Below are 12,501 nucleotides of genomic sequence, written 5' to 3' on the forward strand. Positions count from 1 at the left end.
CAGCAGGCATGGACAGGGACGTTACCTAAGTTTCACGGCGCATTGGGTGACTCTGCTGGCAGCTGGGAAGGATGCAGGACAAGGTGCAGTAGTGTTGGAGGTTGTTCCGCCACCACGCCTCCAAAATGCTAATGATTGTGACACACCTCTCTCCTCCACCCCCTCCTCTTCTTCTTCCTCCATGGCCTCTTCCTCGGAACCAGCGGTGCTCCGTAGTCATTCAAGGGGCTACGCAAGTACGCAGGCCAAAAGATGCCATGCGGTGCTTGAGCTGGTGTGCTTGGGGGACAGGAGCCACACTGGGGCAGAGGTTCTGTCAGCTCTGCAGGGGCAGGTTCAGAGGTGGTTGACGCCACGCCAACTTAAGGCAGGAATGGTGGTTTGCGACAATGGCACCAACCTCCTCTCTGCCCTCCGACAGGGACAAATGACCCATGTGCCCTGTTTGGCTCACGTCCTTAACTTGGTGGTGCAGCGGTTCTTGGGCAGGTACCCGGGCTTACAGGATGTCCTGAGGCAGGCCAGGAAAGTCTGTGTGCATTTCCGCCGGTCATATAATGCCAGTGCTCGGCTGACGGACCTCCAAAAGGAGTTTAACCTGCCCAAGAACCGCCTAATCTGTGACATGCCCACCAGGTGGAACTCAACGTTGGCCATGCTGCAGCGGCTGCACACGCAGCAGAGGGTCATCAATGAGTACCTGTGCGACTATGGCACCAGGACAGGGTCAGGGGAGCTTGTTTTTTTTTCCCCACGCCAGTGGGCCATGATCAGGGATGCATGCACTGTCCTGTCACCATTTGAGGAGGCCACGAGGATGGTGATCAGTGACAGTGCATGCATCAGTGACACTGTCCCCCTTGTCCACCTGTTGGAGCACACGCTGCGTGGAATAATGGACAGGGCACTTGAGGCAGAACAGAGGCAGGAAGAGGAGGACTTCCTTAGCTCTCAAGGCCACCTTTATCCAGACAGTGTTCCTGCGTGCCCGCCGATCACACAGGAAGAGGAGGAGGAGGAGGAGGAGGAGGAGGAGGAGGAAGATTGTGTCAGTATGGAGGTGGAGCCTGGCACTCAGCATCAGCAGCAGTCTTTAAGGGATCAGTCCCAAGAAACACATGGACTTGTACGTGGCTGGGAGGAGGTGGCTGCGGACCATGTCGTCCTTAGTGACCCAGAGGACTCCGGACCGAATGCCTCAGCAAACCTACGCTGCATGGCCTCCCTGATCCTGCAAAGCCTGCGTAAGGATCCTCGTATTCGTGGTATCAAGGAGAAGGACCAATACTGGCTGGCAACCCTCCTTGATCCACGTTACAAGGGTAAGGTTGCGGACCTTATCTTGCCATCGCAGAGGGAGCAGAGGATGAAACATCTCCAGGAGGCCTTGCAGAAAGGTCTGTGCAACGCGTTCCCAGAGACTGGGAGGTTACAAACTCCTGTTTCTGGACAACGTGTTGCTGAGGCTTCGGTCAGTCAAAGAAGGAGCGGTGGAGAAGGTGGCCATCTGACCGATGCGTTCAGACAATTTTTTGGTCCGCAGCCCCAAGGTATGATCGGTTCCAGCAACCATCGCCAGCGTCTGTTTTACATGGTGCAGGAATACCTAGGGGCAAGATCAGACTTGGACACCTTTCCCACCGAAAATCCTCTGGGTTACTGGGTCTTGAGGATGGATCACTGGCCAGAGCTTGCACAGTATGCAATTGAGCTACTGGCCTGTCCTGCATCCAGCGTTCTTTCGGAACGCACATTCAGTGCTGCTGGAGGCGTGGTAACCGATCACAGGGTGCGTCTGTGCACTGACTCGGTCGATCGACTGACCTTCATAAAAATGAATCAGTCTTGGATCACCACCAGCTACCAAGCACCTGATGCTGATGTAACCGAATAATTTTTTTTGAAATCTCAGATCCCTTCAAAGACTGCCTATGCTGATGCTGAGTGACTATCCCTGAGTAATTATCCTCTTCCTCCTCAATCATCACGCTGATAGCTTGTAAGAACATTGGTTCTGGGCACCACCACCAGTGCCTAAGGCACAATTTTTCAGCCCCTGTTTAACAGGGGCGTGTAATTACAATTTTTGATGTAATACTTTGCAGCAGGGCTCGTTCCAACTAGAGTGTCTGTGAGGGGTTGCAGTGTTGTGGCACCAGCACCAGTGCCTAAGGCCCATTTTTTCAGCCCCTGTTTAACAGGGGCGTGTAATTACAATTTTTGATGCAATACTTTGCAGCAGGGCTCGTTCCAACTAGAGTGTCTGTGAGGGGTTGCAGTGTTGTGGCACCAGCACCAGTGCCTAAGGCCCATTTTTTCTGCCCCTGTTTAACAGGGGCGTGTAATTACAATTTTTGATGCAATACTTTGCAGCAGGGCTCGTTCCTGCGTTCCAACTAGAGTGTCTGTGAGGGGTTGCAGTGTTGTGGCACCAGCACCAGTGCCTAAGGCCCAATTTTTCAGCCCTTGTTTAACAGGGGCGTGTAATTACAATTTTTGATGCAATACTTTGCAGCAGGGCTCGTTCCTGCGTTCCAACTAGAGTGTCTGTGAGGGGTTGCAGTGTTGTGGCACCAGCACCAGTGCCTAAGGCCTAATTTTTCAGCTCCTATTCAACAGGGGCATGTAATTACAATTCTTGATCTAATATTTCACAGCAGGGCCCTGTGAGGGCTTACAGTGTTGTGGCCACAGCAACACCTAAGGCCCAAATTTCTGCTGAGTATATAGGGCAGGACCCTACTTTCAAACAACTAACTTACAAACGACTCCTACTTGCAAACAGAAGGAGACAACAGGAAGTGAGATGAAATCTACCCCTAGGAAGGGAAATTCTCTCCTGTAAGAGTTAATATGGGAAAAACATTTCTCCTTTCCACTGATGCTTTCCAATCCATTGGGACAAAAAGTGAGGTGAAATCTTCTGAAGAGGAGGAAAGACAGCAAAACAAATGTCACAGGGGTGATAACCCTTCCCTATGTTTTCCAAAAAGCTTAAAAAAGATTTTTTGGCTGGAGCTAAACACGTTAAAAATGTACCCGTTCAAAATTACAAAGAGATTCTACTTAACAACAAACCTACAGTCCCTGTCTTGTTTGCACCGCCTGTATACTGCTGTTCAGAGTATATAGGGCCTGGTGGCCCCACACCTTTCCTTATTTTAATTTGGGTGTGGGGTTCCCCTTAATATCCATACAAGACCCAAAGGGCCTGGTAATGGACTGGGGGGTACCCATGCCGTTTGTCTCACTGATTTTCATCCATATTGCCAGGACCCGACATTACATTAAACCCGCAAGCAGTTTTAAATGAGATTTTTTTTGGTGCAGGGACTGTTCTAAACACGGGAAACACGCGTCACTTTACAGGCATACTATAGACACCCCTCAGGTACGATATTTAAAGGAATATTTCACTTTTTTTTTTTTTTACTTTAAGCATCATTAAAATCACTGCTCCCGAAAAAACGGCCTTTTTAAAAGTTTTTTTTGCATTGATACATGTCCCCTAGGGTAGGACCCGGGTCCCCAAACCCTTTTTAGGACAATACCATGCAAATTAGTTTTTAAAATGAGCACTTTTGATTTCGAACGTTCGAGTCCCATAGACGTCAATGGGGTTCTAACGTTCGTGCGAACTTTCGGTCCGTTCGCAGGTTCTGGTGCGAACCGAACCGGGGGGTGTTCGGCTCATCCCTACTCCTGAGATGATAATGGTTTGACAGGAGGGAATCCCCTGTCAATACTATCTGTGTTGATGGTGGAGTTCAGCTAGTTTCTTTCCTGCAACCCGTGGCTGCGGTAAAGTAAATCTGTGTGTGTGTGTTTGTGTGTCAGCAAATAATATTAGGCCATGGTCCAAACAATATTAAAGATGGCCCTGTTCACATCCTTCAGCACATGCCAAATTATGAAGGTGTCATGGATAATATATCTAGCGGTTGTTTTCCCACCATCAACATCAATTATGCAGCCTAGCAAATGAATGACATATGGGCAGTTAATAATAAGAATAAGAATTATATTTTTAACTTGGTATTGTCTTTATATTTTGCAGTGCACTCGTTACAAACTCGATGGAGAAGTCTCAAAGACTGTTACAACCGGTACTTACGCAAATTAAAAGAAGGAAGGAGTGGTTCCGGCTCAAAAAGATTAGCCCCATATGCCCATGCCGGAGATCTTGATTTTTTAAAACCGGTGTTTGAAATGCGAGAGTAAGTTATCAGCAGGCATATTTTATTAATTTGACATATCAAATTGTAATGCTTACTTGAAAAATATGTTATTTGTATTTTAGAACCCAAGCAAGCTGGGAAGACAGCACACAGGGTTTGCCACTGGAAGATGAGTCAGAGAAAGCTGCTGCTGCAGAGGAGGAAGAACAATTCCAAGACAATGTTGACAAGGAACTGTTCGTAGATGAATCAAGGTCAGCAACAAACTCAATTAATGAGGAGGATGCAGAACCAGGGCCTAGCAATGTCTCTAGGCCTTTGTGAAGATCTTCAAGGGGAAGTGCCAAGGCTGGGAAACCCATGGATAAAATCTTAGATGTAGTCAGTCAGATGTCCACTAAAATGGCTGAAAACCAATGTGAAGACACAGCATTTCTCATGTAATTTTACACTGTAATTTTACATCCTCAGCATATATGCACCCCCCCCCCCAATATCACCCTTATCAGCAATACCCTCACTTACAAAGTACACAGTATGCTCCACCAATAAACCGGCCATGCTATAACCAGTATGGTAATATGCTGAATCCCTCAAGGCCACGCATGTTGCATCCAATTCCTACGCCCACTACCTCTACCCTTGGCCCCCCGAACACTCAGCAACTTAGGCAGCCTACACCCAGTCAGGTTCTGCCTTTTCTTGAAAGGAAATACTACCCAGGACCATCAGTGGATTGCCCTGGACCAACCAATAGTTCAGTTTCCAGGACCACTGAAGCCAAAACATACCAGCAATTGTAAGTTTATATTATTTTTGCTGTTGTTTTGAGACTTATTTTTTTTGTTTTTGGTTGTGGTTGCCAAAATAAGTTTCAGTTCATGGAAATTATTTTTTTTTCCTTCTTGCAAAAAGATTTTGCTGTAAAAAAGATTATGATATATATATATATATATATATATATATATATATATATATATATATATATATATATATATTTATTTATTTTTTTTGTATGACTTATTTGTGTGTTGTTCAAATTGATATATGTTATTTTTGTATTCTTTGTTGTGGTTGTTTAAAATAAAAAACAACAAATGGTGTAGTTCACCCAAAAGAACTTTATTTTTGGTGCATTCTTGCCCAAAATTTTGACAAATAAAAAATATTCTGTTACATTATGTGTTTTATACTTATCCATTTTTTAAATTTGTGTTAAAGACCTGTTATTCTGCATTTGGATGCAATTAAACATAACAGACATATAAATATTAATAAAATATAAAATGCATGACATACATTATGCAATGGCATCCTGCTGCCAGGGGGCAGAACCAGCAGCAGCCATAAAAAACAACATGAATCCCTCACGCACAGTGGTACCATTGGTAGTGCCCCTACTGGCACTCCATTGTGCACCTTCCAGATTGTGCATGAGGGAATCTTCAAAAAGATAGCCATCATGAATTCTTACAAAATTATGAAGCACACATGCTGCTTTTACTGCATATATTGCATTCTCAAGTTTTATATTCATAGGTGTATGTAGCAAACACCACTTCCCTAAAATGCCAAATGAACATTCTACCACTTGTCTTACCCTTGTTAACCGGTAATTGAATATTTGCTTCTCTTCACTCAGACACCTATTGGAATAAGGCCTTAATAGATGCTCACTGAAAGCAAAGGCCTTGCCCCCAACATACACAAATGGCATTGGTGGCCCATTTGTTCCTGGCAACGGATAGTCCCGTGGCAGGTCCAGGCCATTTTTCCTCAACATTCTTCCAAAAGATGATCTTTGGAAAATACTGGAGTCTGAGCTGCTGCCATACGATCCTATGTCTATATAGGTAAAACAATAGTTGGCATCAGCCACTGCTAGTAATACAAAAGAAAAATATTTTTTGTAAAGTATTTTGTTCCACTGCCGATGGGCATCACTACCCTCATATGTTTTCCATCAATTGCCCCGACACAATTTGGGAAATTGCATAAGCTACTTCTATATTAGATCAAAAAATGAGCTTGGAAGGAGGTGCCTGAGGAAGTGAAGGAAGAAGAGGAGCAGGAGAAATACACTGGTGATGTTGAGGGAAAGTTAATATTGTAAAAACAATCTCCACAAATAAATGCTAGTATTTATTATTTCACTTCATGTAAAGAGGACGAATGAATGATGTGGATATCCAAATGCCACATATAAGGTAAGAAGAAGAAAAAGTAGGTATGAAAAAAGTTACCTCTATGTTATAATGAGTCTTTCAACAGCTGGAATACTCCTTTGGAAACGTGTGTTTTGTTGCTCTAGATGGCTAGAGAGCAAAGCCAACAATTAATCAAAACTGTAAATAGAAAATGTATGACTATTATCTACATTGACCATGTAAAAATAAAACATTTAAAAATCTAGTTAAATTTTTTTAACAATTTGATCAGGTGGTTATAGTTAACACTTCTAGCTATTGAAAGCTAAAAATTATAAAAAGAGTCATACTGACCAGGCATATACACATTTTCATAAATATATCTTGGAGCATTTGCAAGTTGACATCAAAAAATGTTCTCACCTTCTAATTGACATCCGTGTGTAGTTGAAGAATTTGTCTTCATGAGCACGAAGGTCGTTGTAAAGGACCCCAAATTGGCCTCTACCTTCCCTTTGGGCGATGATGGGATGGATCCAAAACCTATGCCTTCTCCTCCTCCGGTTATCCTCTTCTTCTTCATCTATTAATGCTGCTACAGCAGCCAAAATGACTCCTGACCCAACATATTGCATAGCCAACATGTTTGCTAACCAACAAACAACACGTGACAACGAAAGAGGAAGGGAAAATAACTAAGCAGGATAAGGAATAACATCACTATGACTAAATTGCAGAACATCAAAGTCGTACAAAGTCGTTTTTAAAGTTGCAACAAATCGCAACACAAATTGCATAGCAAAGTTGCAGTGTAAATCGGACACACTAGTGGAAACATAGCCTAAAAGGAAACACAAAAAATACAGGGGGGTTCACTGAACCTCCCGGTGAAGATCTATACTATTTTTAAAACCTAATACAGCAAACGTGACTTAAGTGCAGCCCCATCAGTGCCAATCAGTGTCCATCAGTGCAGCATATCAGTGCCACATTTCAGTGCCCATCAGTGCAGCTTTATCAGTGCCCATCAGTGCAGCCTATCAGCGCAGAATATCTGTGCCCATCAGTGCAGAATATCTGTGCCCATAAGTGCAGCCTCTTCAGCACACATTAGTGAAGAAGAAAAATCACTTATTTGCAAAATTGTATAACAGAAACAAAGAAAGAGGTTTTTTTTCCAACATTTTAAGACTTTTTTCATTTGTTTAGCAAAAAATAAAAAAAAACCCTGGTGATTAAATACCATCAAAAGAAATCTCTTTCTTTCTAAAAAAAATTGCAAAAGGAGATGGGCGGAGCCTAGCGGAGCAGACATGCATTGTTAGAGCTCCGCACCGCTGAGGAGAGAAGAGAAGGACAAAGCGGAGCCTGCAGGCTCAAAAGGTATCCATTTGAACCTTTTTGCCCAAGGGAACAAACTGTGAAAGTTTGGGCAGGAAATATGGTACTGGGAGGAAACTCCCAGGGCGCTCTCACAGACAGAAAATGTCACAGCAAGACTCTCCATTTGAGTCAGATACAGAACAAATCCTCTCACAAACTTCTCCACAAGCCTCCTCAGCATCCCCAGTAATAATATTACAATTTGAAAAGATGCTTCATAAGGCTTTAAAACAAACCTCAGACCAAATAACAAAAAGCCTAACCAAAGAAATAAGAGAGCTGGGAAACCGCACCGCAGCCTTACAAATAAAAATGGATGAAATTGAAATTACAACCCAAGAAAATATAACAGAATTGGAACAATTAAAAGAAGAGAATTTAATACTTCAAACTAAGCTCGAAGATTACAAAAATAGAGCCAGACGTTCAAATTTGCGCATAAGGGGAATACCTGAAACTGTGACAGACCTGCAATCTACTATTACTGCTCTATTACAAGAACTAAAGCCAGATATCCCTATTGAACGTTTAGAACTGGACAGAGTACACAGAGCCCTCACAGCCAAAAAGAAAGATGGACCCCCACGTGATATAATCACAAAATTTCATTATTACAGAACGAAAGAACAAATACTAATTGCTGCAAGAGAAAAAAAGGAACTTAATTTTCAAGGACACAATTATCAAATTTTTGCTGACCTATCCCAACTTACTATTACTAAAAGACGATCCATGAAACCACAACTAATGGAACTGCAACGCCACAACATTATGTATCAATGGGGCTTCCCCTTTTCAGTCAGATTTAATTACCAAGGTACAATTTACAGAAGCAGATCAGCAGATGAACTACAATAAACCCTTTTAAAATTAAATCTGACAGAACCCACAAGCAGCAACTCTCCCACATGCAGAAGAATGGCATCATCTTCACCTTCAAGCAGCACTCAGAAAATTTCAGAACAAAATGGGAATCATCATTCTCACAAAAGAGGCCGTTATGCCACATCATCCATGGACCAAGAAGATTCAATGGACTGACATCCTAATTCCTGATATCTCTTCATTTATTATACTAAGAGATGGTTCTCTATAAAAAAACCTGTATTTATAACTGAATGTAACTGCATTCTGATAGTCACACACTGTGTGGGATCATGGTACATTCCAGTTATATTTCTTATTACTTCTGATTCATATAGCCTTAGAATATATAAGTGAAATAAGGAAATTCTTGTTCAGTTATATATTATCAGGTAATAACAATAGATTTATTACTTTTTAGGACAAATATGTTCAATAATCCAGAAGTAATGGAAGCTTTTTCTTTCTTTTCTTAAAACAAATATATTATTACCTAACTAGTTCCTAGAATTATGTTTTTGTTTATTCTAATCTGAAGCAATACAACCTCAATTTTATGAGTTAACATATCTAAACAGTTACATATGAATAAAATATGTAATTGTTTACTCTAAAAGGGTTAAAATCCCAAAATAATTCAAACTATCTTCATCAATACCAAAGTTATTAACAGTACCTTTCTAACTGAATTATTTAGCCTAGGGCAAGACTAACCATATACAACCACCCTGGAATAAATAGTTTCAACAAAAACTATATTCTGCACTCCAATTAATGAAACATCATTTTGATGTCTTTTGACATAGCACTTCTCTCCTGTAAGCGGAAGATCCGTGTACCCCCATTAGCCCTCCTCATTCTCCCAACCATATTATGTGGGAGTGTGACGAAGGCACTTATTCCCCTGAGAGAGATATTTATTCTCTTTCATGGGTAAATTGTGATTACTTGCAAAAAATAATTTATACAATGTATCATCTAATCTCATATGTTTTTTGTTTACTCTTTACTCCAGAATTCACTGGTTTCTTTTCTATCTATTCACCTCTTCAGTCCACACAGGTTGATCTGCGCAGTCAGCTCTGCATAACAAAAAGTAAGTCAAAACTATTTGATCTGTTGCCATGGCACCACTGAATATACTTTTCCTGAATGTTCAGGGAATAAATGTCACTCAAAAAAGGACCAAAGCCTTCCGTACTTTCCATAACAAGAAGGCTCACATAGTATGCCTCCAAGAAACACACTTCACCAAAGATTCTACTCCAAAATATATTTCTCCTTTTTATCAACAAATTTACATGGCTTCTGCCTGTACCAAGCAAAGGGGAACTCTAATTGCATTTCACCGATCCACTCCATTCACCTTATCATCAGAAATTAAAGACCCAACAGGTAGATACCTGATACTCATGGGTTATATAATGGATACAGCAATCACGGTGATTTCCTACTACGCTCCTAACAAACAACCTACACCATTGCTCTCACATATATTACAAGTGATTAATACACACAAAATAGGAACAGTGATAATGTGTGGGGATTCGAACCAGGTCCTCCTCCCATCTTTTACACCATCCAAAATAACCTCTAGATTACCTTTTTCTCAACTTCTTTCCAAATACAATCTGGTAGATTCGTGGAGAGAAAGTAACCCAATGAAAAAGAAATTCACTTATTTCTCGCACCCTCATCAAACCTTCACCAGAATAGATCATATTTTTCTAACAATAGAAATGATACCAGAAATTATTGCATCAGATATAATTCCGATTCCGTGGTCTGACCATAATGCAGTATACACTACTATAGCCTCAGCCGTACCAAAAGCGCATGACCCAACGTGGTACTTACCGGACATAATGCTCAAACACCCACTACATCAGATGGCCATTGAACAAGCTTTAAAGGAATACATATCAATTATTAATACAACAGACATCTCCCCAATAACACTGTGGGAAGCTCATAAGCCTGTCTTGCGTGGTACAATACAAAGACAAATGGCACTATTTAAACGGGAACGCAAAAATCTAGCAAAAAAACTAGAACTCAATTTTAATGCAGCCTACATATCATTTCAAGATAATCCATCTCAGAGTACAAAATCTCATCTGGAAAAATCTAGATTGGAATACGATCTATTTCTCACTGAGTCAGTTGATAAATCCCTCAAACGCTCCAAACACAATTTCTACATCAATACAAACAAACCAGGTACATATTTGGCTCGGGCATTAAATTCAACTAACAAATCTTTCAAACCAATACATTTGAAATTATCAAAAAATGTTTACACTTGTAATCCAGTTAAAATAGTCCATAAATTTCACTCACATCTCGCAACTTTATACAAGACAAACAATGAATTTAATCCTACAGAGGCTGAATCCTTCTTCTCAAAAATAACCTTACCTGAGTTATCTCAGAATCAAAAAAGCAGTTTGGATGAGCCTATAACTATAGATGAAGTTGCTAACGCCATAAAAGACCTAAAACTTAACAAAAGACCAGGCCCAGACGGCTACTCGGCTTTATACTATAAAACATTCTCAGAAATACTCTCTCCCATTCTCACTGAAACTTTTAACAAACTTCTAGATGGACATTCTTTTCGGCAAGAAACACTAATGGCAATTGTTTGTATGATCCCAAAACCCCTTTCTGATGATACTTCCTGTGTGAATTATCAGCCTATCCCTCTGTTAAACCTCGATATTAAATTATTAGCAAAAATAATAGCAAAACGCCTCAATAGCATTATAGGAAAATTAATACATAGAGATCAAGTAGGCTTCATGCCAAATAGACAGGCAGGCGATAATATACGCAGGGCAGTGTTATTGGCACATATTGCTAAAAAACGGAAAATCCCTTTATGTTTTCTACCTCTCGATATTAAGAGGGCATTTGACACAGTATCCTGGCAATATATGCAATATTCATTACAAAAATGGGGTTTTGGACCCCACTTTTTAACATGGATCAAAGCATTATATAATAAACCCAAAGCCTATATAAAATATGCTGGATACAAATCTGAAGCCTTTAATATCGAAAGAGGTACCCGACAGGGTTGCCCATTATCTCCCTTATTATTTGCCCTTATACTCGAACCCATGGCCCAATACATCAGAATAAACCAAACTGTAACTGGCATTGAAGTAGGAGGTATTACACACAAATTATGTATATTTGCAGTCGATATATTACTTTTTCTATCATCACCCCAGGTCTCTGGTCCTAACTTAATACCAGCTCTTGATGGATTTGCAGTCCTATCCGGCCTTATGATTAATCCTAAGAAATGCCTAGTGCTTAATATTTCACTCACAAACATGGAATTGATCCCGGCTAGGGCTGCACTCCCATTCACATGGGCAGAAAAATCAATCCCATATCTTGGAATTCATTTAACAGCATCTCATTCTGACTTATTCTCAACCAATTATCCTCCTGTATTAAGACAGATCACAAATCTAATAAAACAATGGTCGCAACTTCCTTTATCCTGGATAGGGAAGATTAATGCAATCAAAATGACTATTCTACCCAAATTGCTTTATCTATTCAGAGTCCTCCCTATTCCAATTCCTTCCTATTTTTTGAGAATAGTACAAAAAAGAGCAACTTCGTTTATATGGGGCTCTTCTAAACCATGTATACCTATACACACACTACATCTTCCCAAAAATAAAGGAGGCCTGGGATACCCTAATTTTACTAACTACTACAGAGCAGCACATTTGGCCAGTCTGTCCAAATACCATGCAAAACAGGAAATCCCATTATGGGTATTTATAGAGGCTTCAGAAAATGACCCTCTATTAATATCAAATTTATTATGGCTTGATCCTAAAGACCGCTTTAAAATTCATAATCCCATAACTAAACACTTCTTATCTCTCTGGGATAAACTAAAAACC

The sequence above is a fragment of the Aquarana catesbeiana genome, linkage group LG05, assembly GCF_042186555.1.
Source record: "Aquarana catesbeiana isolate 2022-GZ linkage group LG05, ASM4218655v1, whole genome shotgun sequence".
Lineage (NCBI taxonomy): Eukaryota > Metazoa > Chordata > Amphibia > Anura > Ranidae > Aquarana > Aquarana catesbeiana.